Source organism: Coturnix japonica, chromosome Z, assembly GCF_001577835.2.
Source record: "Coturnix japonica isolate 7356 chromosome Z, Coturnix japonica 2.1, whole genome shotgun sequence".
NCBI classification, from domain to species: Eukaryota; Metazoa; Chordata; class Aves; order Galliformes; family Phasianidae; genus Coturnix; species Coturnix japonica.
In genome coordinates this window covers 41,791,698-41,815,216 of record NC_029547.1, presented here as the reverse complement: position 1 = coordinate 41,815,216, position 23,519 = coordinate 41,791,698, and the positions used below count along the sequence as shown (strand labels likewise).

The following is a 23,519-nucleotide window of genomic DNA, read 5'->3' as shown; positions in this document are numbered from 1 at the left end:
TACTTATATCCCATATAAAATATACTGCAATAAAATATCCATGCATAAATCAGGGCTACATTCTTGTCAGAAAAAAAGCCAACCAAACAAACAGAAAAGAATTTAATCTGAATTAGAATGAAAAATTATTTTGTCTACATCTCTAAGCATCATTTGTCATATGTATGTCACATTTTAAGTTTTCAGGTCTGCTTTCAGAGCAGACTGACTGTTAAAGGCACTGTGGTGGCAAGCTGCCCAGCCCCAGTTCCACTGCTAGCCCTAGAACGGTGTCACTATGACACAAGAAATAACCATTCTTGGTCAGCTGTGCAGACAGGCAGGCAAGGATACCAGCAGAGAAGCTTCAGGAGGTGGGGTCAGGAGCCTGCTCCTCTCTCTGAGCACTTTAAAAGGTAGTGTACACAGCAACTGGAACTCTCTGCAGGATTGAAGAGAATTAGGTACAGGGCTGTGGTGCAGGCCTGTCCCCAGCTTCTGCCATTAGACAGCTCTGGTGTAGGTGGGGTTGGGAAGGCGGCAGCACTCGTTGTTAGGAGGCACCCTAAGCTCAGTTTTTAGACTCAGTACAGGCAATGAATTGAGACTGTAGACAGAAACAGGGACATAAATGTGGGTGCAAAGCCCAGTGAGCTAAAACCTGCATTGAGCGTGTTGGTGAAGAATCAACTGGGCTGATCAGTGTCCCTCTCAGCAGCCTCTGCTGGAAAGGCACTTGAAAAGCAGCCCAGGTTGCTTTTTCCCCAGCAGAGCCTGCAGGAGAGGAAGGCAGCAACAGTTCCTTGTCATCCACTGACAGTTCTTCAGAGAGGTGACCTTAAAAAACAGAAACAAAACAAAAAAGATCTTTTTTCTTGGTCAGGATTTTCTCCAGCTACTGGAAGCATTTATTCTGCCGTGTTCCTCACTATTATAAAGGGCTTGTTTTTAGTTGTCAGTATCTTTTGTGCAGTGATGGGTTTCTCTGAAAATTCATAACTACACAGCTATTTCTGTAGACTGAGCTTTACACTGCAGAAAAGAATACAGAATCATTATTAGTTGCCTAATAATAAAACAGAAATATTTCATAAGGGTAGTTATTTTTGTTGCCACTATTTTGTAACAAATATAGCAGCAATGAATAATGGAAATGTATTACAAACTAATGCTTGTGTTGTGTTTCTCTTTCTTCACATTGTACTGTGCTATCTGCATGTGTGCAGAAGTTATATGATGTGGCTGTAATAATTTTGGTAGCAGTTAATGTGTGTTAGACATCTCCTGAGCGCTCTGTCTGGATCTAAATATTTAAATAGTGGAAAATGATTTGTCCTGGAGGTAAACAACACATTTTATTTCAAGTGAGCCTTATTTCAGGAATATTTGTTTGCTTACGAATTGCAGCCTCTGGCTTGTGCTCTGGCATTGAAAGCAGTACTGCTTCCTTCCGTGGATGTCTTACTGATGGGTGGTGTGTGGTGGTCAGCACAAACAATATGCAAGCCAAGCATGTCCCAGACACTGTCTTCCACACAGCTATTGGTCTGGTGCTTTTTGCCAATGTAAAGATTGCCTTAAGTTTCCACAGAGGAAGAAAGGATGGTTGCTGTGGCAGCACGACAGAAAATGCATCAAAAACATCACCTGTCCTTGACAGTAGTGACTGGGAAAATTGTGCTGCCTCCCACGAGCTGGTTTTTTTTTAAAGTTTTGAAGTCATTAATATAAAAAGCAACACTGAGATACAAGCACACCCAGTGCTGCAGTTCATACACAATTTCTTTTGTTTTGAATTCTAACCACATTTTCGTCAAGAAATGGAGGCCTTTTAACTCATCAGAGAGCTTCACAGATCTTGTTTGTGTGTGTGTACATAGGTATGTGCACGTTTCCTATCTCTCCTTGATATTTTTCTCCGTGATATGATACTTGCTTTTCTCTCTTAGTTTCTATTGAATTTCAGAAAAGCCATTGTAGTTCACGCAGTTTTCTGTCATCCAAGACTTAGCCAGAGATGCAAGAATTCATGTATAATAGGTCATTTTCACTTGCTCATCCAATGTCTTAAGCTCTTTGCAGAAGTCAAAGACTGGAGGTCTTCCTTTGCTCTTTGTGATACCCAGCTTTGCTCCAAACAAAGTGATATCAGAAGGTGAGTAGCCCCATTAGTGGAGAGTTCTTGTGTCTAATTAACACAGCTGAAGCCATAGTGCAGTGCTGAATGACTGTGACCTTAATACCTCTGGTCTGCAGAGCATTGTGTTCTGATCTATCCTGGTTATTGCTGCACTGTGCCATGTGCTCAGTCAGACTAGCCATAATCCAGCAGTGAGGGATGTACAACCTAGATAAATGTTTCCAGAATTTTTAATCTGGAGATCGGCCTGCAAAATAAGAAACATTTTTTGAATGTCCTTACCTTAGATCACTCCTCTTTTTCTGACTCTAATTGAACAGGCTTCTTATATTCTGAGCAGTACATAGCTGTGAAATTTAAAAAAAAAAAAAAAAAAAAAAAAAGAACTTTACAATTATAAAGATAAAAAGACAAGACTTTAAAAGAGAGCTGTACAATTTCCAGTTTCTTACCATCTCCTTCCTTTGAAGGTATGATATGTATGGATTTTGAAAATCAAGCCAATTAGTTACAGAAGCACAAACTAAACAGCCAGTTTTTTACTCTTTCTTTAAAAACAGGCTTATCACCTATATTTACTATGTGATATGGTGGATAGGGCAATGTTACAACATCTCTTATACATTGGACATTGAAGGTTTGCATTTTAGCTGAGAGGTTGCATTGGTAATTTAATTTGCTGTCAGTAGAACTACAGAAGAGAAATACTTGCCTGGAGCAGGCAGTACACAAATTTTAAGAAAACTCTTAATATTTCTAGATTTCTGTTCTTTGAGATACCATTCTTTCAAAAATCTGCTAAACTAAAAAATGAGATAAAAAAAGTCCATGGTATTTGAAAGAGTTTAATAGCTTTTGTGTCCTTTCAGTAGTGGTAGAAAGATACAGACAGAGGGAACCTGAAAAAAGTGTTATGTTACAGAATTCTGAGCGAAAACTTGTAAATCTTTCCAAAATAAAAATATTTTTAATCTTCCTATTCCAATTATATTTTATATAAATTTTCTTCAAGTAAGGCTAATTTTTACCTTTTATCTAATCACCTATGGCAACCTGAACTATCTTCCATTAAATGCCTGTTACAGAACAGTTTCATAACTGCTACCTTTCAAAAGCACTTCTGGATTCCCAGATTCCCAGATTTTAAAGCAAAGCATGTAGAAATGTCCCTGGACTTTATGTTTTTACAGGGGAAGCAAATATAGGATGAGCATGAGATGAAGTGCATTCTAACAAAAAAGAGCAGTAATGTGAAAGTAGAGCAGTGTAGGGTTAGGAGGGAGCATATAGAAGGAAACTATGGGATGTAGGAGCTGAGAGGCACTTTGAAATAGGGGAACATGAGAAGAGCGACTTCTGGCACAGCTTGTTCATTTATGAATTAACCTGTTTAACCTGGTAGACAGGTTAAAGCAGTTTTTCAGAGCTAAGTTGAAAATTTGCATTGAGCATATGCATTCTGTTTTAACAACCACACTTGAAGAATAACCCCAAGAAAGACTGTGTATCAAATTAATAACATATTACCCTTCTTATTATTGGGTTGAATTTGTTCTGTTTTGCTTTTAAGTGGATCTCATATTTGATCTCTTTTCACTGGAAATTGGAAGATTGTGACAATAGCACAGTGTGGCAAAGGATGACAACCTAGAAACAAGTAGGTCTCATTTTCAGCTGTGCTAGTCATGATAGCATTGCCTCTTGCAACCTAAAATCTTTGAAAATGATACACTTTTTTTTTTTCAGTTTGTTGACTTCAGGGGCTCTGAAAAAAATTTGGAACAGGTTCCCAATGATTGCTTCTCCCAGTTGACTGAGCTGTTAGAAAAGACTCTTCCTGCAGATTATGACAAATCTGTAACTAAATGGTGCAAGGAAAGACTGTAGAGGATTTTTCTGCTAAATGTAGCTCACTTTTTCACTTTTCCCTTGAAGACCAATATTATGTTATTTCTGCAGTATATTTCAGGAAAACGGTCTACTTGGGGGAAAACAAAAGAAAGTAAGTGTATTTCTTTGCTTGTACTAGTCAACAAACCAACCAACCAAAAAAAAAAAATCCAGCAACAACAACAACAAAAAAAGCATTGGTTTTGCTATAGCTTGTCCAAATAAAGAAAGAAAAATGTGTTTTGAATTACTGCATCTAACAAGAACACATTTTTTTCTGAGCTACTTAGCACACAAATTCTCACTTAAGATATTTATTTGAGTTCTTCTGTAATCCACTGATACATACATATTCAGGTCCCTTGTTTTAGCTGTTTGAGGTACTGGTGAGAGAATAGCCATTCTTCATGAATTACATTACTAGTTGCTGAAATTCATTTGCAGTCTTCAAAGAATTTCTGGGAATGAGGAACTCTGAGGCAAGGAAGTACAAAAAAAAAAACAAAACAAAAAAAAAAAACACAAACAACAGAATATGTCCTACGTTTAGGGAGAGCATAATTCCTCAGATCTCTTTTGGCAAAGTTTCTTTTCTGAGAGTATTCAAGACTTCAAATCTGATTCTCCTTCCAGTGTTAAATCAACTGTACTGTCAGATTTTCATCAGAAATAATTCTTTCAGTCTGCTGGCCTATGATGTCCTCATAATGGCTTAAGCCAGAAAGAATGTTTGACTCACTGTTTTCCATTATGCTGTCTTTACATCAGTGAAAGTCATATATCAGTTGGTCTCATCATTACCGTATTGTTTAAAACGATATACATATAAAATGTTTAAAATGCCAAAATATGCCATAAATGTGATAGTAATAATCATGATGTCTAGTTTGCTGGAAGCTGGCTGAAGAAGTCAGGATATGTGTGTTCTTCCAGGATTTCAAATTCTTTTCACTGCAAAAACTTTGCCTCTCTCCTAAATTAAGGAAGAGCTTAACTGTGTGGATAGTTTGTAGTGGATTCATCTACTCACGGTGGTTCAGTTTGGAAAGGACATCTGGTTACCATAAGGTACAACATGGTGTATCAAAGTATCAGCTCTGTGATACCATCAAGTACCACATGAGAGTGAGTTTTGACCAATCGCTATTTTATTTTATGGGGTTTTTTTAAATCCCTTGGGTCAGATACTCAGCTTGAATGAATATGGCATTCTGGAGGCATGAGGAAATTCAGCCTCCAGTCAGAGTTTAGGTAGGTATGACGTTGTAGAGCAGCCTTACTTCTGCCTTCTCCTAAACTTCGTCAGGATTCTCAGGCATGAGGTCAGTGGAATCAGAAACATTTCCTTGTTTGCTGAGCACGATTGAAGCATTCAGATCATCCTTCTGCCCTGAGAGAAAACATAAATAGATGGATTAGAAAAAAATGCTAAAACAAGTTTGGAGTGAGTAGCTTGCAGACTGAAAATGCTAAAGTAGAGGTCAAACAAGGAGAAGAGTAATGGACATGAGGTGCAGGACTTCTGACTGAGCAGCACTGCAGAGGAACCCAGAATCATCAATTTCTGGAAATGTAAGCCAGGATTTGTTTGTACATTGATTCTTTTTCCATGTGTATGGCACAAGTAGCAGATCTTGCCTCATCCTTTATGTTAGAGTAAGCATTTCTTACTTTTATTTATTATGAAATAAATTTTCCTGTAACTAAACTTTGCAAGTTTATAATTAATGCCAAAGTATATTGGTCTTATCCTCAAACATTCCCAAATACATTTTTTTTTTCTTGGGGAACAAAAAAACAAATCCTTATGCTCCCAGTACTTTCTACTTTCAGTCTTTGTGTTTGTAGTTAGCACTGCACCATTCCCTCATACAGTGTCCAACAGTCTTTACTTCAAGCTGTCTTAATTGTGTGAGCACAAACATTTCTTTTTGACCTTGGAGATATTTTGATGTTATACTGAATGTAAATTACTGCATCCAATCTCAGAGGGAAATGTGCTTTTATGAGTACCTTTTGTAGGCTTTGATTCTCTGTTTGGCATATCATCTAGAAAATGTCATACAAAATGTTTTGAGCTAAATGAGGAGGAGCATCTGTAGTTCTAAAAGAAGGGATGGTTATGTGGGTTATAAAAAGCTAGTTACCAATGATATGCAAATCATAAACTGTTCAGTTTCCTGAGTTTAGTGAAACACTTAAACACTTGTCTGAAGTCTCGTCAAGCATATTCAAATGCCTTCAGCCTGTAAGGGTAAGAATGTTATATCGTTACACGGAGTGGATAGATCACCTGCAGAGACAGGTAATCTAACTGACATAACAAGAGATTTGAATGCGATTCTCAAGCTCAACAGAGGCTTCTGAGGAGATTTCCAGAATACTTATGTAAGAGACTATACTGTATTTTTATATATGTATATAATATATGTAAATTTTTATATATGTGTATTTATATATGTATCCCATGAAATATCTGTGGGAATCTGTGATAATATATGCCCATTCTATGCTCTGCCATCTAAGTATCAGTATGTTGCATGGTAAGAACATGAATACATGATTTTGAACATGATTATTTTTGATTGTGCAGCCTCCTATAATAGACCTGAGCTGTTACTGATTCTTAAGAGCTAAGTCCCTCACCACTTCCTCACCACAGTACCTTTCCCAAGTGCTCTGTGCTTACCTTATACTCTAGAATAATCAAATTTTACTACAGAAAGTAAGATACATTTCTCTCCTATGCTGTATCTCAACTGTTGCTGTGTTCTTAAATCCTTTACATTTTGTTTTAACTAGCAGAGATTTTCGTCTTTCTAGCAAAATTTTTTTGTATCATAAATTGTTTTAAGAATACTATGTCGTTGTACTTGTCTACTGGGTGTTTTACTTTGGAAGGTTTCAACACATGCTCTGCTTCCAATATTGTACTGTCCTTCTAATTCTTATTACTTAAGTAATGGATAAAAAGATTAAAATGAACACATTAATAACAGAAATAGGAATAATTTGAAATAGAGAGAAATAAGTTTATAGGAGCCTCCCTTGTAGACAGAATGTGTGAATATCTTTACCTATGTGTCTGTTGTCTGTAGTGGTATCTCTTTCTTTCTTACCCCTTTAAAGTAGCTTTTTAGTATGGAATGCTACCCTGCCATTCTGTTTCCTCTTCTATACTGAAGGAAGATGTTCTTGGAATACTGAGCAAAATTTACGCCCACTCAAGCTGCATTACCCAGTGCTTGCATGTTTGGAGTTCATCTTTACTGAAGGAAAAACATTTTCTTTTCCTATTATGATTTTTGATCACAGTTAATTGTCTTATAAGGGGGGGAAAAAGAACAAAGAAAAAAAAAGGGGAAAAAAAGGAATTCTTTCCCCGTGGAAGAAGTAGATTTAATTATATATCTGATGTTGTCACTCAGCAGAAGATAAAACTGGATCTGTCATATTGTATGACTGCCTTCTGAGCACTGCATGAAAGCAAGAGAGAGAAAAGAGCTGTCTGTTTGCACAGTGGTAGTCCATTTAAGAAGCGAAAAGGAGAACTCAGCTTCAGAAAAGATACGCCAGGCAGCAATGCCAGGAGGCATTTTCAAGCATCCCAAATGAAAGAAATGGGAGATCCCAGACTGATGTAGGCAACACTGCCATAAGCACAATTAGTACAGCTGAGTCAGTAGTACAGAAATGTACCTTAAGGCTTCAGTTGCTAAAATGGTCTGAACTCTGAGAATGGCGGTCTGCTGGGAAAAAAAGCATGGTTCATCAAAATTGCAGTGTAACGTTGTTACATCCAGTGCCTTCCACTTCTCAAATTCAGGATTTTGCTACTCTCAGCTAAGATTTCTTTCTGTGTTTGTCCTAGGGGAGTAATCTAGTTGCAGATTAAAATATATATTGTAGTGTTTCTATTTCCTATGGTAATGTTTCAGAGATCATGGCAGTCTGATGAAGTTGCTGGAAAAGGGGAAACAGAACCCCCATTTACAGAAGGAAAAAAACCAACATCCAGTCAGAAAAGAAAAATGCTAGTCAGTCTCACCTCTGCCTGATAAGATCATGGAGCAGATCCTCCTGATGGCACTTCATGAAAATGTATGAAGGCACATAGAAAATAAAGACAAGGTGGCTGGTGGTAATCAAAATGGTTTCACCATGGGCAAGTCAGACGTGACAAACTTGGTGGCCTTGTATGATGGAGGTGCAGTGTAAGCGGATAAAGGAGGAGCAACTGTTGTCATCTATCTGGATTCATGCAAAGTGTTTGACACTGTACCGCGTGACATCCTGGTCACCAAATTGTAGCAAAATGCATTTGATGGGTGGACCACTCCTTTGATAAGGAATTGGCTGGATGGTTACACTAAGAGAGCTGTGGTCAGTAGCTCAGTGTCCAAGTGAAGACCTGTGACAGGTGGCATCTGGGACAGGTACTGTTTATTGTCTTTGTAGGTGACATGGACAGTGGGATCAAGTACACCCTCAGCAATCTGCAGACAACACCAAGCTGAGTTTTGCAGTTGATATGCTAGAGGTGTCATGGTTTAATTTTGTAATTTTGCTATCAGTATTCCACATCATAACATCATATAAAGCATGAATAATTTTGCTGAATGTGCAACTTACAGAAGAAGACTACATATCCCAGAGAACATCATGGTCAGAGATAAGCCACAGGACCTGGACACTATATTATCTCACTCCCAGGCTGGACTGACGTCTTTTGAGTTCTGGCGTTCAGGAGAGCGTGTGGGAGCCTTCAGCCATTTTGCCTAGAGTCACAGTAGGCTTCTCGGTTTTGGGACTCATTCTCTCTCCTATTTTACTTGATTTGTTAGCTTAATTTCAATTATATTGTATTATATTGTGTTATCTTGTATTTCGATATAGTATTTAGTAAATAAGTGTGCCTCCTTAGACCATTGCCGCTGTTTTCCTTTTTTTCCTTTGGCCTAGGGCCCCTGCAGGGCCCCACTCTGGGGCTGGATTCACCCCCCCCCCTGTCATGGGCACAGGTAGATTTTCAGTTAACCCGTGACAAGAGGGAAGGGATGCTATCCAGAGGGACCCAGACAGGCTTAAGAGGTGGGCCCATGCCAACCTTGTGAAGTTCAACAAGGCCACCTGTAAGGTCCTGCACCTGGGTTGGGGCAATTCCAAGCACAGATACAGCTTGGGCAAAGAATGGCTTGAGAGCAGCCCTGAGGAGAAGGATGTAGGTGTGTCAATTGATGAAAGATTCAACCATATCCTGGGTTTTATCAAGAGAAGTGAGACCAGCAGGTTGAAGGAGGATAGTCTGTCCTTCTACTCTGCTCTTGTGAGACCCCAGCTGGAGTTCTGTGTCCAGTTCTGGGGACCACAACAAAAGAAGGCAAGATGGACATGGAATTGTCGGAGCAGATCCAGAGGAGGGCCACAAAGGTGATCAGAGGGCTAGAGCACCTCCTCTACAAGGACAGGCTGAGAGAGCTCAGGCTCTTCTGTCTGGAGAAGAGAAGGCTCCGAACGGAGCCTACTGGAAAACTAAGGAGGGTCATTTTATAAGGGCATGTAGCAATAGGACAAGGAGAAATGGCTTTAAACTAGCAGTGGGTAGATTAAGACTAGACATTAGGAAGAAATTCTTAACTGTGAGGGTGGTGAGACACTGGGACAGGTTTCCCAGTGAGGGTGTGAATGCCACCTCCCTGAAAGCATTCAAGGCCAGGCTGGATGGGGCTTTGAGCAACCTGTTCTAGAGGGAGGTGTCCCTTGCAGAAGGGCTCAAGTTACATATACTTAAAAAGTCCCTTCCAACCCAACTAACTGTTCTGTGATGCTATGACTAATTCTTTGCTCACAACTGCCAAAGAATCTACTGAATGAAAATGTCTTTATTTCATAGCTGATGTATAGTCTACTCACTGTAACAATGCATGCAGTAAAAAAACAAATACGTTTTCTTTATATTAAGTATGCTGGCTTATTCAGGCTTTTACTATAACCAAAGAAAGGTAAAGATTTGGGAAAATTATTTTATTTAATGAAATAACATTTTTTTCTTAAGAAAAAATGAGATTAATAATACCTTGCAATAGACTACTCTGTGCTCATTCGTGATTTGCTAATGTTTTGCTTTTATGATTTATGTTGATTGAAAACAGACTATAGAGCAATATTCATTGCTTAGCACTTGAAAGAGAATGGAAACTTAATGATGGGATCTAGAAGAAGTTTATCCTGAAAAGCTTTTGAAAACTTGTCTCAGACTGAACAATTCTGAAGGTGAAAGCAAATAACAATAACAACAAAACCAACAAACCAAAACAGAAAAAAAAAATTCACCCAGCTTAAAAAAGTTGTGTTTTTTAAATCCTGTAGAAGAGGGAGAAACAAGGAAATTCTCAAGTTTCCAACTGAATATTTGTGGTGAATGCATTTAATATGTGTTTATGTTGTAAAATACAATCTAGATGTGGAAAACAATTTCTTTTCTAAGATAGGCAAATAGTTCTTTATGCAAGATGATAGAAGTTAGAGATGAAACAGACTTTACTAGATCATTTTCCCTTTAATAGATAATTTTAGAAAACTGTACGCCGTTGGAGATTTCTAAATGGCTGTCAGCAATTTTGTACCCTGTAACAATTATTTTTCCATAAAAAATCAGTTTTGCATTTGCAGCAGCACTGTAAGCATTGACACCCTTCTGTGGAATGGTAAACTTTTTAAACCTTCTTGAATGATTACAATCACTAACCTTTCAGCTTTTTGCCTCATATCATCACACAAGCTCTGATATTCTATTTCCCTCAAAAGACACTTCCAGAATTGCTTTGTTTTGTTATTTTATTACCGTACATTTCCAAAACAATCATCACTAATATCTTTATACACAAATGTATCCAATACTGTGTTTCTTTCAAGAATGGTAGCAGAGCTCTCTACAGTACATCAGGGTCTCTTAATAAAAATGCAGGGTATTAAGTGTAGTCCAGAGACCTTAGTCCTTGCTAGGAAAATGTTTTACTCAGAGATACATACCATACCTTGGCTTAAAAATGAAAAAATATATACAACCATTATAGTAAATATTAAGCCTCCTAAAGGGAGACAGAGCTACGGGACTCTATATAGACTTCCCCTTTGTGTTTCACAGAGCAGAAACATCCCATCTGAAAGCACTTCCCTTTCTGGATGCATCTGGGAAATACAAGTTATGACTTGCCTGCCTGAGAGCCAAACTGACTTTACAGCTACTCAGTACTTGAAAATGAGTAGATGTAAACTTTCACTGCAGTCAGGCAGCCGGTCTGGAGCAATGAAAACAGTGTCAAAGAACTTCTGTCCATCATCTCTTTGTATAGCAGCTCTTTTTATGCTCTTTTCAAGCAGCTGTCTTCCCTAGGAAAGAGGGAAAGGAAATTTGAGTATAATGAAGGAAATTTGAGTATAATGAAGCCTTGACAATTATCACAGCCTTGCAAAATGGGCCCAGCGGAACCTCATGAGATTCAGTAAACCCCAGTATCAGTGCAAACTGGGAGATTTAGAATGGAAAGGACTATAGGGTACTGGTGTATGGCAAGTTAGACATGAGCTAGCAATGTGCCCTTGCAGCCCAGAAAGCCAAAGTTATCCTGGGCTGCATCAGAAAAAGGTGTGGCCAGCAATTTGAGGGAGATGATCCTGCCCCTGTGTTCTTCACTGGTGAGGCCTCGCCTGGAATACTGCATCCAGATGTGTAACTGTCAGTGCAGGGGAGACACAGACCTGTTGGAGCATGTCCAGAGGAAGGCCATAAAAATAATGCAAGTGGTGAAATATTTCTCCTACAAGGACAGGCTGAGAGGGCTGGGGCTGTCCAGCCTGGAGAAGAGAAGGCTCTGGGAAGACATCAGAGCGGCCTTTCAGTTTCTAAAGGGAGGGGACAGACCCTTTAGCAGAGTCTATTGTGGTTGAATAAGGGGAGAGAGTTTTAAACTACATGAGGGAGATTCAGAGGGGATATAAAGAAATAGTTTTTTATGATGAAGGTAATAAAGGATTGGAACAGGTTGCCCAGAAATGAGGTAGAAGACCCAGGGCTCTGAGCAACCTGATCCAACCGAAGGTGTGCCAGTTCATTGCAGGGGAGTTGGACCAGATGACTTTTAAAGGTCCCTTCCAATTCAAACAATTCTAAATTCTGTTATCACATGTGGAAATAGGATACTGAACCAGTGAGACTGCTGACATAGCATGAAGAATAACCTCAAGTTTGCTTCCAGATGAATCATATGTCAGCAAACTGACCAGAATTTATATTTGGAACAAACGTTTCATGAAACTTGTAGGGAGTTGCTTGCCTTCACTATAAAAAAAGACTGTGTTATTACTCTAAAGGACTTATCAGCCTGTCCCATGATTGCATTGATTTTACATGTTTTTCTGCTCTTGTCTAGTATATGCTTTAGATTTATTTTACTACTGAGGAGAAAAATGCAGAGAAAGTATTGGAGCATGCTGCAGATATACATGTAACACATGGGAAGCCAGTCTGGAGAAGTCTAGCAGTCCATGATGGTCTCCCCCTGATGGCTATCAGAACTCTACCGCAACACATTCTCACTCTCCATGCACACCTCTGCCCACACACCTCAAATAAGGAGTGGGAGAGAACACAATGAAAAAGAGCTTGAGGTCTGAGATAAGTATGGGGAGACTGATCACCAGTTACAACCATGGGCAAAACAGACTATTGGGTGGTTTTAAGGGAATATAATATAATATAATTTGTTGTGTATTACTAACAGACTAGAGCAGTGAGATAAAAAAAACTAAAACCACCATTTTTTCCCATCCAGTTTCTTCTCTCCCAAGTGGTACAAGGGAACAAGGAATGGGGTTTGTGGTCAGACTGTAACACCTTGACTCTGCAGCTCCTTCATGATCCCAGTGCTCTCACAGGATGCTGTCCTTCCCAAACAGATCCTGTGTGAGATTCTCACAGATGCTGCTCCAACATGACTCTTTACAACAGGACCCATTCTTCAGGAGATGTTCCAGCACAGGGCCTGTGAGCAGCAGCTTCCGCAGCCAACCTGCCCCATTATTGTCTTCTCTTTTTCTGCTACTCCACCTGTTCATCTAGAATCAGATTTGCTATCTTCAGCAGTAAATGTCAGACCTATGCAATTCTGTCTATGCCAGTATTTTCAGGAAACTGCTTTCCCTGTGCAGTGTTGTCTCTTCTTCTTTGGAAACTTGAGTAAAAAGGAGTTAAGCAACACCCACCAAAAGCAGAATAGGTTCCATAACTTGGTTCATCTTTGTTGTCCACTTCCTTATGTGAGTGTTCAACATGGTACACAGATTTTTAGGACATACAATCTATCTGTGTCTCCATTTTATATTTCTTTTACTAAGGGATTTAAAGATTTATTCTAAGAGGAATTATTTGCCTTCTTCTTAGTGCCAGGTTATTTCTACCCCAGAACCATAGTTCAGTGTGTCATCTGTGAAGATTGTAGCTATTCTGCCTTTACATCGGGTATGTATGCATGCTGTGGGCACCAACAAGCAGCAAAGGAAAAGACCTTTCCTATGGTATTAGAAACATCTTTGTGAGATTAATGTTTGCAACCATCTCAATTTTGCTGTTGCTGATAAGAAACTGAAAAGAAAAGGCTGAATTTCATTCCCTCTATCCCACACACAATTGGAGTTCAGAGTTTTGCAGTGTTCTAAGAAAAGCAAATATAGTTCAAATATAAGAACTTATGTTATCACCCCATAGTTAGATTATGAGGAGACTCTTGTGCCGTTTGTGAATGAGCTAGTTTGTCTAGAAACAAGATTTGCTTCTATACAACAGTTCAAATGCCAAAAACATGAATGTCCAATTATTGCTGTGCTATGGCTAAGCTGATGTGTCCTAATTAAATACTTAATGACAAAGTGTGCCTTCTGTTTCAGTTATCATTTCAAAAATTAATCAAGACACCTTCAACAAATTAATGACATCATTTATGAATACCAGTAGTATATTTTGATTCATAGATTTTAGGTTCCCTGTACAATAAGCAAAGTCAAAATTCTTGATGTTCTTAGATTTTGTGCTATCACTCACATCTGCAGAAAGGGCATATTGACATTATAGTATAATGAGGTCTACCTGGATGGAGGAGGTTGACAGCTGTGTTCTTCTGCACATCAGTTTGTGAGGTCTGTTCATTAGCATTATTCCAACTTTACACTAAAAAAAGGGAAGAAGGAAAAACAAACAAACAAAATCAAACAAAATGAAACAAAAAAACACAGCATGGATTGTCCCTCTGTCATTTAGGAAAATTAAAATTTCTTATCAAAATGGATTTCAAAGGAATAATTACTATAAATTAAGGCCTGAGTAATTTCATGGTTTAACATTTATGTTTTGTTTGTTCTATATGATGTAGCAGGTTGACACAATTCACACTTGCCTTGATACAGCAGATTTTGTTATTGGAATTACATTGGAGCCACATATTATCCTTGTAGCCTTAAACAGCAGAATTAGAAAAAAGATTGACTTCTTTACCTCAGTATCAAATGAAACTAGTTCATTTCATACAGTAAAAACAATCCAACTTGAAACTTATTTATTTGGTCCAAGTTGGAACTTAGTAAGTTGGCTTCATAGTCTGATATTAAATTAATGCTATTATAGTTAGCTAGTAGTCACTCAGCAGTAAAGATGTTTCTCTAGGCCATCAAATTTGGCTTTAGCTTTTGTGAACTTCATAGGCTATCTAACAGAGACAGAAACTTGAGAGACATTCCATTGTTCCAGATAAAACAATAAATGTTAGATGCAGAGAGCTATGGTTTCATAATATAAATCTTCTTTTGTTTTGGTTGGGGTGGAAAGTGCTCAGTAATTCACAGGAACAACCTTTAATGTACTGTACATGTATGCCCTGGATACTACTGAGGACTAGAAAGGGGGGAAAAAATAACAAAGAGGATCTTTCTCTATTGAAGAAAAAAAGATAGGAGGCAGAGAATGTCAGGGATTGGTTATCGCTTCTCAATAGCTTATCATCTCGAAAACTAATCTTAAATCTCTTTGCAAATAATTGTTTAATTTCTTTAATTTTGTGATAGACAGAAAATAAAATCAGAAACACTGGATAAATTATTTTAAAGAGCAAGTGCATTTTTTCTGATGTCAGCAAGCACTGAGGATGTGCTTATTCCCTGCCATGATGTCTCATCCAGATCCAGTTATGAAGTTTCTCTAAAAGCTATAAAAAGTATTTTTCAGAATAAGAGACCATTTCCAAGGCTGTACACATGTCTAAGGGATCTTACCTGCTACCTTAGCCTATGTATCAGAATGGTTCCCTATATTCTTAAGTGGAGGGAAGAAAAGGAAAGAGCAAAAATGTCAAATATGAAGACAATATTTAAGAAATTGAAATTACAGAGTCTTTTTAATTTCAAATTAGAATATTATTTGCTTTGTATTTACTTGCCTTCCTCCTATGGTAATTTTCTTTCTTTTAATGATTTCAGGTGCATTTTCATTACTAGGTAGAATAAGGCGCAGTTGACAGTACTAAAGCTATTTGCTTTAGTGCCATTGAGGAATCAATGACTGCTGCATTTATGGCTATTTCAGTTACTGAGACTCTGTAGGACCAATTGAAAGAGATGCACAAACATGACAGAGAAAATCACATAGTATGAAGGAAGGCAGCAGCACTTAATACATGCTGCTTCAGACCACGACTTCTGATTTTTCAAGAGACTCACTCACAGCAATATGTACTTCCTATAATAGAGAGTCATGCTCCAGTTCTTGAGAGGAAAGGCTTCTCCTAAACAAATCCTTAGAATGGTATTTCAGGTGCATTTCATGATTTCCCGGAGTATCACAGATAACAGATCCTTGAAGAAAAACACCAGATAGCACTTTCGCAATCCCTAAGACATCTGAAAATGACCAAAGAGTTGGACTGTAGTGTATAGAATCTAGAGGTAGAATACTAAGTGACATCTTAGATAGACTTGTTTTAGGTCTTTGTGGAGTTTAATCTCAAAGTTATTTTCTTGATAACAAAGGAGTTATTTAAAAAAATTAAAAAATAATCTTAGAGACATTGAACACTTTAATAGAGAAATTATTTGAAAAGATCCTTAAATCTGAAAATACAAAGTATGATTTTTTGAAGTTTTTCTCCTTTATATTAGAAGATGTATTAGGACTTCACAAGTATTGTTTGAACATTGTTCATGGTTAGTGGAGCTAACAAGCCTTTCATCTCACACACTGTTGATAGTATATTTATCCCAATATTTAGCAATTCAACTTTATTTTTTAATGTAAGTAATATTTCTTATTTGAACAGAATTTAATTTCACTCAATTTGAGTAACATTTGATTTAATTCTACTACTTAGTCTTTCAATTACTGCTTATATTTGAAGGGGTTGCTCAATGCCAGCCTTCTCAGTTCCCTGGCCTTTATGAAAACTATGTTAGTGTAGGCTTACTAGAACACTTAGTGTGTATGGAGTAGATTTTATACTGCTAGAATACTTGTCATTATTCTAACCTTAGTAGTAATATTCTTCATACTACGATATCTCTCTCTCCACTCTTCCATCAGGGGGACATGTTTTTTTAGCTTTCATCAGGAGGATATTTCAGGTTCTTTCCTCATTAGTTATGCTGATAGTAATTTAATGCCATCCTGCACTGTTTATGTGAAACTGAGTAGGTCTGTAAATGGCTGTTTACTAGGTAATACTAGGTTGACATCTGGATAACTATAACTAGCTATTTAGATGGGATATTGAAGTCCAACTTCAGCACTTGGGGACATGGTTAGTAGGCAAGGTGATGATGGGTTAATGGTTGGACTAGATGATCTTAGTAATCATTTCCAACCTTAATGATTCTGTGATTCTGCAATTCTATGTGTTTGTTTTTGAGACAATAAAGTTGTATACAGTAACTTGATTTGACGGTAATCAGCTGGAAATGGAAAACTCCAGATGGTGTGAGCAATAGCTTAAGCTTCTAGCTCAGTTTTTATTTTCCAAGTAAACATTGTGGTAGCCTTTCCTCAATTAAAGTAATAATACTTCCTTTCATAAACATAAAATAAAATGTATTTAGTTTCCAAACCTTATCTTGTAGTATACAACATTTTCTTTGAAGAAGCCTTTTACAAAATGAGTGAAATTTCCTGTGGGCTAACTTGTGCCACCTCTACTTATCTGATTGCTTATCTTTACTCTGATAGGAGTTCCAGTGAAACTGAATAACATGTTTCAGAGTCCTTGTAAGTATCTCCTGACTTTCTCCATACTTCTTCTTGTCTTATTAAAACTGTCTCAGATGCTGAAATTCAGAATCCCATGTTCCCCTTTAAAGGGCTGGGAAGCAGTAACAGATTGTCCTAGGACATGGTAGGAGAATCTGCTGCATATTGTTATCAGCATATTATAAATGAAGGACAAATGCTGCTTTTTTTCTGCCGCTGTTACTGATATTTCAGGCCTCAGACACTGCTTGTCCGGTAGCACTGTCCTGTGGAAATGTGATGAGGATCTCTAAATTTCATGGTGCTAACTCTCTGAGCTGCCTATGTAATTTATTCCTCACAGATCTGGGGAATGATAAAAAGTCCCTCTTGCACTCAAAGCATTTTTTCTATAACATTTTCTCACATGCTTCTCTGCTGATTAGCAATATTTTTCAAGCGGGTATCGGAACATCATATTTCATTTTCTTTGATCATATAGGTTGCTAGAAATGCATCAAGTAGAGGTGAAGACAGGAGAGAGAGTTTTGGAGCAATGTGGTGAAAAATAATAGCACCTACCTAGCAAATGTCAGCTCTAAGCAGATATGAGTCAACATGACTGTTCTGGCCTCCGCTAACTCAAAGCCACGAGTCCACTCTGTCTTGCATCACGTGATATCTTATTATGTTAGTATATTTATGTAAGTGGACAAAATTAGAGCTGCCATTTGAAGCAAACTGGGATTGCTTAGATTTGCATTTTTAGAAGCTTTTTGTGTGTCACTTGCTTTGTTTTTCCTATTTATTTATGACAGTAAAGGTAAATAATGAAATTTTATCTGATACTGCATTGCTTTGCCATTATTAGTGTGCTTTTGTAATGATAACTATGAATGGCTATTTTAAAAAGCAAGGTTATAGTTCAACATTTTAAAATTATAACAAGGTAGTAATGTCACTCTTTGGTGTGGAAGTGTCATATAAAATAATTTCAGATTTAATGTATTTATTCTCATTTACTTGTATTATAATAGAGTTTGTTACTTATAATATAGGCGAATGTCATGTTTCTGTGGATTGCCGATGGTTCCGGGTACCTGGTTCTCAGAAGAGAAGGAATGAACTACAGATCCCAGGAAACTTCACTGTTCTGTTTCAACTTCCTGTTTAGAGGGGAAGATAAAACTGATTGGGACTCACTGGTCTGCCCTTCTTTCTTTCTGCTCATCTTCGTGGTTGTGCTCTCTAGCTGTCTTGTCTTCAGCATTAGAGTAAGGCCTTTGGTTTTGGACAGTCTCTCTCCTTTTTTATTTGATTTATCAGCTTCAATTCCAATCACATTGTATTATATTGTGTTACCTTGCATTCCACTGTCATATTTAGTAAATTAGCTTTCTCCCTTAGCTCATTGCTACTATTTTTGTTTTTAGGACCATCTCACTGCCTTTTCCCTTTCCCCATTTCCAGGGCATGGTTCTGTGGGTCACTTCTTCCCATTAGTCACAGAACTAGGACAAACCAGGCCAGAACCACGAAATTTTATTGGTGGTATTTTCCATGAAAAACGTACTTTAAAATGAAACTCTCGGTATTCTTGGAGAGTTTTGTTAGAAAGCTTAGCTGTTAGTTGTGCTGCAGGCCTGCAAAGACGACCCTGAAGTCTTGGGTTACTGCAAACCTTTGGGGACCTCTGCACCAACTTGTATTTTTTTTAAAGGAGAAGAAACAATGGATTTTCTTTCTCTTTTATAATACCTTTGCAAGAGATTACATTCCATCATGTTTCCACTTTTAAGACTTCAAATGTATTGGGCCCTTATGAAGTCTGCCACTCTACTCTGTAGAGCTGTATATATATATGATAAATAAAAAACACTGGTGCAAACACTCAATTTGGTGTCTGTATATGGTTTGGTATGGTTTGAACATTGAAAGCTACATCCCAGAGGGAGTTACTAATTTTACAGAGCATGTGATTTTTAAACAGGCTTCCCATTTCTCCCTTGAATCCCTTGTATGCCAGTTATCATGTTGTCAGTCTCCCTGAATGTACTCCTCATCATTTCACTCAGTATCTGTATTTATAATATTTTGAGGAAGCCTTCCCCAAAGCCTGAGAATACTGAGTGGCAGGGAGTGTGGAGGGACTTGGGAGAGACTTTAGAGAGATGGGCATCCCACTGGGATGGCCTGCGGTCCCTGGTGATGCTCAAGAGGTGTCTGGATGAGGTGCTATGAGACATGGCTTAGAAGCTTAGTGATAATAATGGTAATAAGAGTATGGTTGGACAAGATGATCTTGTAGGTCCTTTCCAACCTTGTAATTCTATGATTCTATGATTCTATGATATAGTAAGCATGAAGTAGTGATGTGAATAAGGGATGGAACCAGAACTGTGAGGCACTGTAAGGATTCCACAGTTTATCATCTTCCACAGAAGTCTGCGACTATGCATAGGGAATTCTGACAAATGAGAGTTGCAGAGAAGCTTCCTAAGCACTATCTTTTGAACTGACAAGGCTGCCAACCAAGTAAAAGAAAATCTTTAATCTTCCACTTTACTCCACAACCTAGATTCTGCAATGAGAAGGAAATCCTGATGCATTTAGTGGTATGGAAGACACACATGGGTGAGTTATTTCATAGAAAGTGAAGCCTTGTGCACACCAGGTAGGTGATGGTGAATGCAGGTCCATCAGATCTCTCTGAGCACTAGCCCCATTGGTATGAACCCAATGGTCACAGCTCCCTTCCCTCCTGCCTCATACCCCTGTAGCTGGCTGGTGGTTCTGATTCACTCTCTCTACTTTGTTGTGTCCTTTAAACTTAGAATATGACTTTCTGTGGGAAGAATACAGGGAATGTGCATATTGCTCTAAGAAAAGACAAGAGGGGAACAACCAAGATGAATTCTGAGTTTTGACATATCTGAATCTAAAGCAAATAAAGGAATTGAAGTGATTTTATTGTAATTCCCATCCAATTCCTTACAAAGCAAAATCATTTTGTGGTTGCTGTTTTTCACTGCTTGTGGATTAACGAAGGATTTTTAGAATGTGTATACAAATATTTTGGAGTGTGCTGATACATGAATGTACAGCAAATGGCTATGCAGATTGTGACCGGAATTTGTCATGGAGCATCTAAACAAATGAATACCAATAAATTCATTGTATGTTTTGTTTGTTAATGGAAGATGTCTGATGATAACTTGTGCTACTGCTTTATGCTACTGTTGGTTTTAGAGGCTTCAACAGAAATTAAAATGAAGAAAAACAAAACAATGTCCCCATAGACAGCTCACTTCAACATAATAGCTCTTAGTGTCATGTGGTCCTCAAGGTGAAAGATTTAGTCAGATATTACTGCTGATTTTGTCTTAGAATTTAATTCGATTACATAGACAGATTTCATTATAATAGAATTAACTTTTGACAAAGCTTCAAGACTTATACAGTTACTGTGCAATATCTGCAGGTGGAAGAATAGAACACCCTCAATCTGTGATACAGTTTGAATTTTTTGCTGTAACACACTATTGAGTCTCACATACAAACTTTTCCAGGCTTCCTGTTTGCTCCTGATTCTGTTCAAACACACTGATGACTAACTACATGTTGTTTATGACCATTTCAGAAGTCAGTGAGCCTTTTCCCAGTTCCACACGGGATAAACAAGTACAACATGCTACAATACCTATTTCAACTGTGAGAAACACCTTTGAGAAGTTTTAAGTTTAGATTTTATGAGAAGATTACTCTAAATCACTACAACTGTCTCATGCATATGGCTGTATAAAGTAAGCTGGTGGTCCCATGTTGCAATATCACTTGCTGAAAGGATGCCCAGTGAAGCCTCAGCAGGCCTGAAAAGCTTTTCTCTGTCTTGCTCAATGCATTTCTTCCATATGCTTCCATATGCTAGTACTTTTACTCCTCCAATTATCTCAAGAAAAAGTGTGCAGAAAGTGAGTGCATGAGGCAAGCTCATTTACTGAAGTCTAAAGTAAAATAAGACTTCTTGCATTCCTTACAGCCTTGTTAAAAGCATGCAAAATATTAAATTAGACAGAAGATTGCATTAGAATATCAGAAGATGCACCTGTGTTTATTTAACTTAATTTTGATTACATTAAATTAAGTTATATATAACAGCCTGCATTTTCTTCTTTTCCATTTGGGTTAGTTTAGCAATTATTCCATTTTTAAAGACCAGTCTTTCACAAGGTTTTCATATCTATGAAGGGAGAATGAAACCTTACCTGAGAAATGAGCCTGAGTTTAAATAAAAAGTTATTGATGTTTTAAGAACAGTTAAATGCAACATAACTTTGGTTCCCTTATGTTACAGGAATGTTACAGAGTATGCAACCAAATATGTTTGAATATTAGGTACATGGGGATTGTCACTGAGATTTTGGATGACAACATTTCAAATAAAACTTTTTAAAGAAAAAAGGTAGTGCTTTATCTAACCAAGATTACATTTAAATTACAAGTCACACTATTAATGCAATTGAGAGGGTTAAAATAAAAGTTCATTCAAGCTTGACATTACATACAGAAGTCCCTGCATCGTATGGAATGTTAATGTAGTCCTCTTCAGGTTTTGTGTATGTATGAATGTTAATGACAAGATAGCACAAAGTGTCTCATAAATATGTCAGTGTATTTAACTGTTCGTTTAAACCATTTGTCTGTACTGTATTCAAGTCTATACCAAACTTTCAAATTTATTCCTTTAATCAAAAATATGAAAATGAAAAGCATGCACACAATAAAATCCACTTGCATGTACTTTATCATTATTGTTACCTCCAGTGTAAATATCTTCTGTGTGGAAAGAAAAGTAATAAGAGAGCTTAAGCATTCTGAATTGATCATAAATTATGGGTTTTTTTGCCAGATTCCTTGGCTGTTCAAAGTTAGTAGGAACATAGATAAAGAGTAGAATGGTTTTTATTGTTACAAAATTCACAAAGCATCTGAATCATCAACTCAAGTGCAAGCATAAATTTTAAAACTATTTTGGTGGACCTCATTTTTTATTTTTATTTTTTAAACCACAAAGATATATGCTGTGTTTGCAACCATTCCGTTAGAACTGTAGAAATTGTTACCATCTCCCAAATACCCTCTTCTAGATTAATACTTTGAAAGTATTTTGAGATTTGGTGATGCTGATTGTAACTGAAACATCCAGGTTGATTTGCTATGATTAGGTTGTGATTGAACTCAATGATCTCTGAGGTCTTTTCCAACCTGAGCAATTCTGTGATTCTATGATTCTGTGACAGGTTGTAAGCAAAGATGTACATGAGAGGAAGAACTAAAGATGATGATGGTTTGAAGGGTGTGAAACTTCACAGAACTTTGATGACAATGATGAAGAACACACTAAAAGTTCTATGGAGGCCTCTTCTTTTGCACTGTCAGCAGGTACCAGAGCACAGATGATGTTTATTTATTTATTTATTTATTTTTGTAATGTAGGTTAAACTAAGTGAAAGACACTGTCCATGGCCTACTCTTTTCTTTTTTCCTTTTTTAAAATCTTATGTTACACAGTTTGTTAAGCATCATCTCTATTTACATAGGCTGCAAGGTGTGCCTGGAGTGTTTCATTGAGATGATGTTTGCCATTTCCTTGCTGCAATACATCTAAAATCTTTAGCAGTATAACTCCAAATTGCTAAATTGAACGAGAGCACTGCTCATGTACTAAGTACCATCACTCTGAGCTGAGTTTTTGGGGAAAATATATCCCCTGTGTGTGTGTGTGTTCAGAACCTTCTCCTTAAAATATTAATCCTTAATTCAAAACAAAACCAAACAAAAAAACCCCAACAGCAAGAAGAAAAAACATTCAATTGATTCAGTGGCAGAAAATGGCAGAATTGCTCTTCACTTATGTAAGAAAAAAGTTGTATGGACGTAAATTGATTTTCTAGATTTCATATTGTATTAGAATTCCTGACTCTCTGTATTCTCCTTTTTTCTTCAAGGCTTGCTAGACCTTGGCGCTGCTCCTCTGGAATATGTTAAGACTGTGTTTAGTTTTGGATTAGTTTGGTTTAGTTTTGGATTATTTGCAAACCTGTATGCAAAGCTAAAGGAGAAAATAAGGAAAACAGGCAGAAAAACATACACATCTTTCTCTCCTTCTCTCCCTTCCTTCCTTCCTTCCTTCCTTCCTTCCTTCCTTCCTTCCTTCCTTCCTTCCTTCCTTCCTTCCTTCCTTCCTTC

General features: G+C 37.5%; 1 long non-coding RNA gene across 4 annotated transcripts in view; it reads left to right on the top strand.

The window, feature by feature from the left end:
* The first annotated feature begins 312 nt into the window (after window positions 1-312).
* LOC107306366 overlaps window positions 313-23,519 on the top strand; it is a 32,364-nt gene continuing 9,157 nt past the window's right edge. For all 4 annotated transcript variants that reach the window (XR_004305636.1, XR_004305637.1, XR_001552094.2 and 1 more), the window contains exons 1-2: window positions 313-395; window positions 22,571-22,712. This is a non-coding gene — a long non-coding RNA (uncharacterized LOC107306366). The remainder of the gene's footprint in view (window positions 396-22,570; window positions 22,713-23,519) is intronic.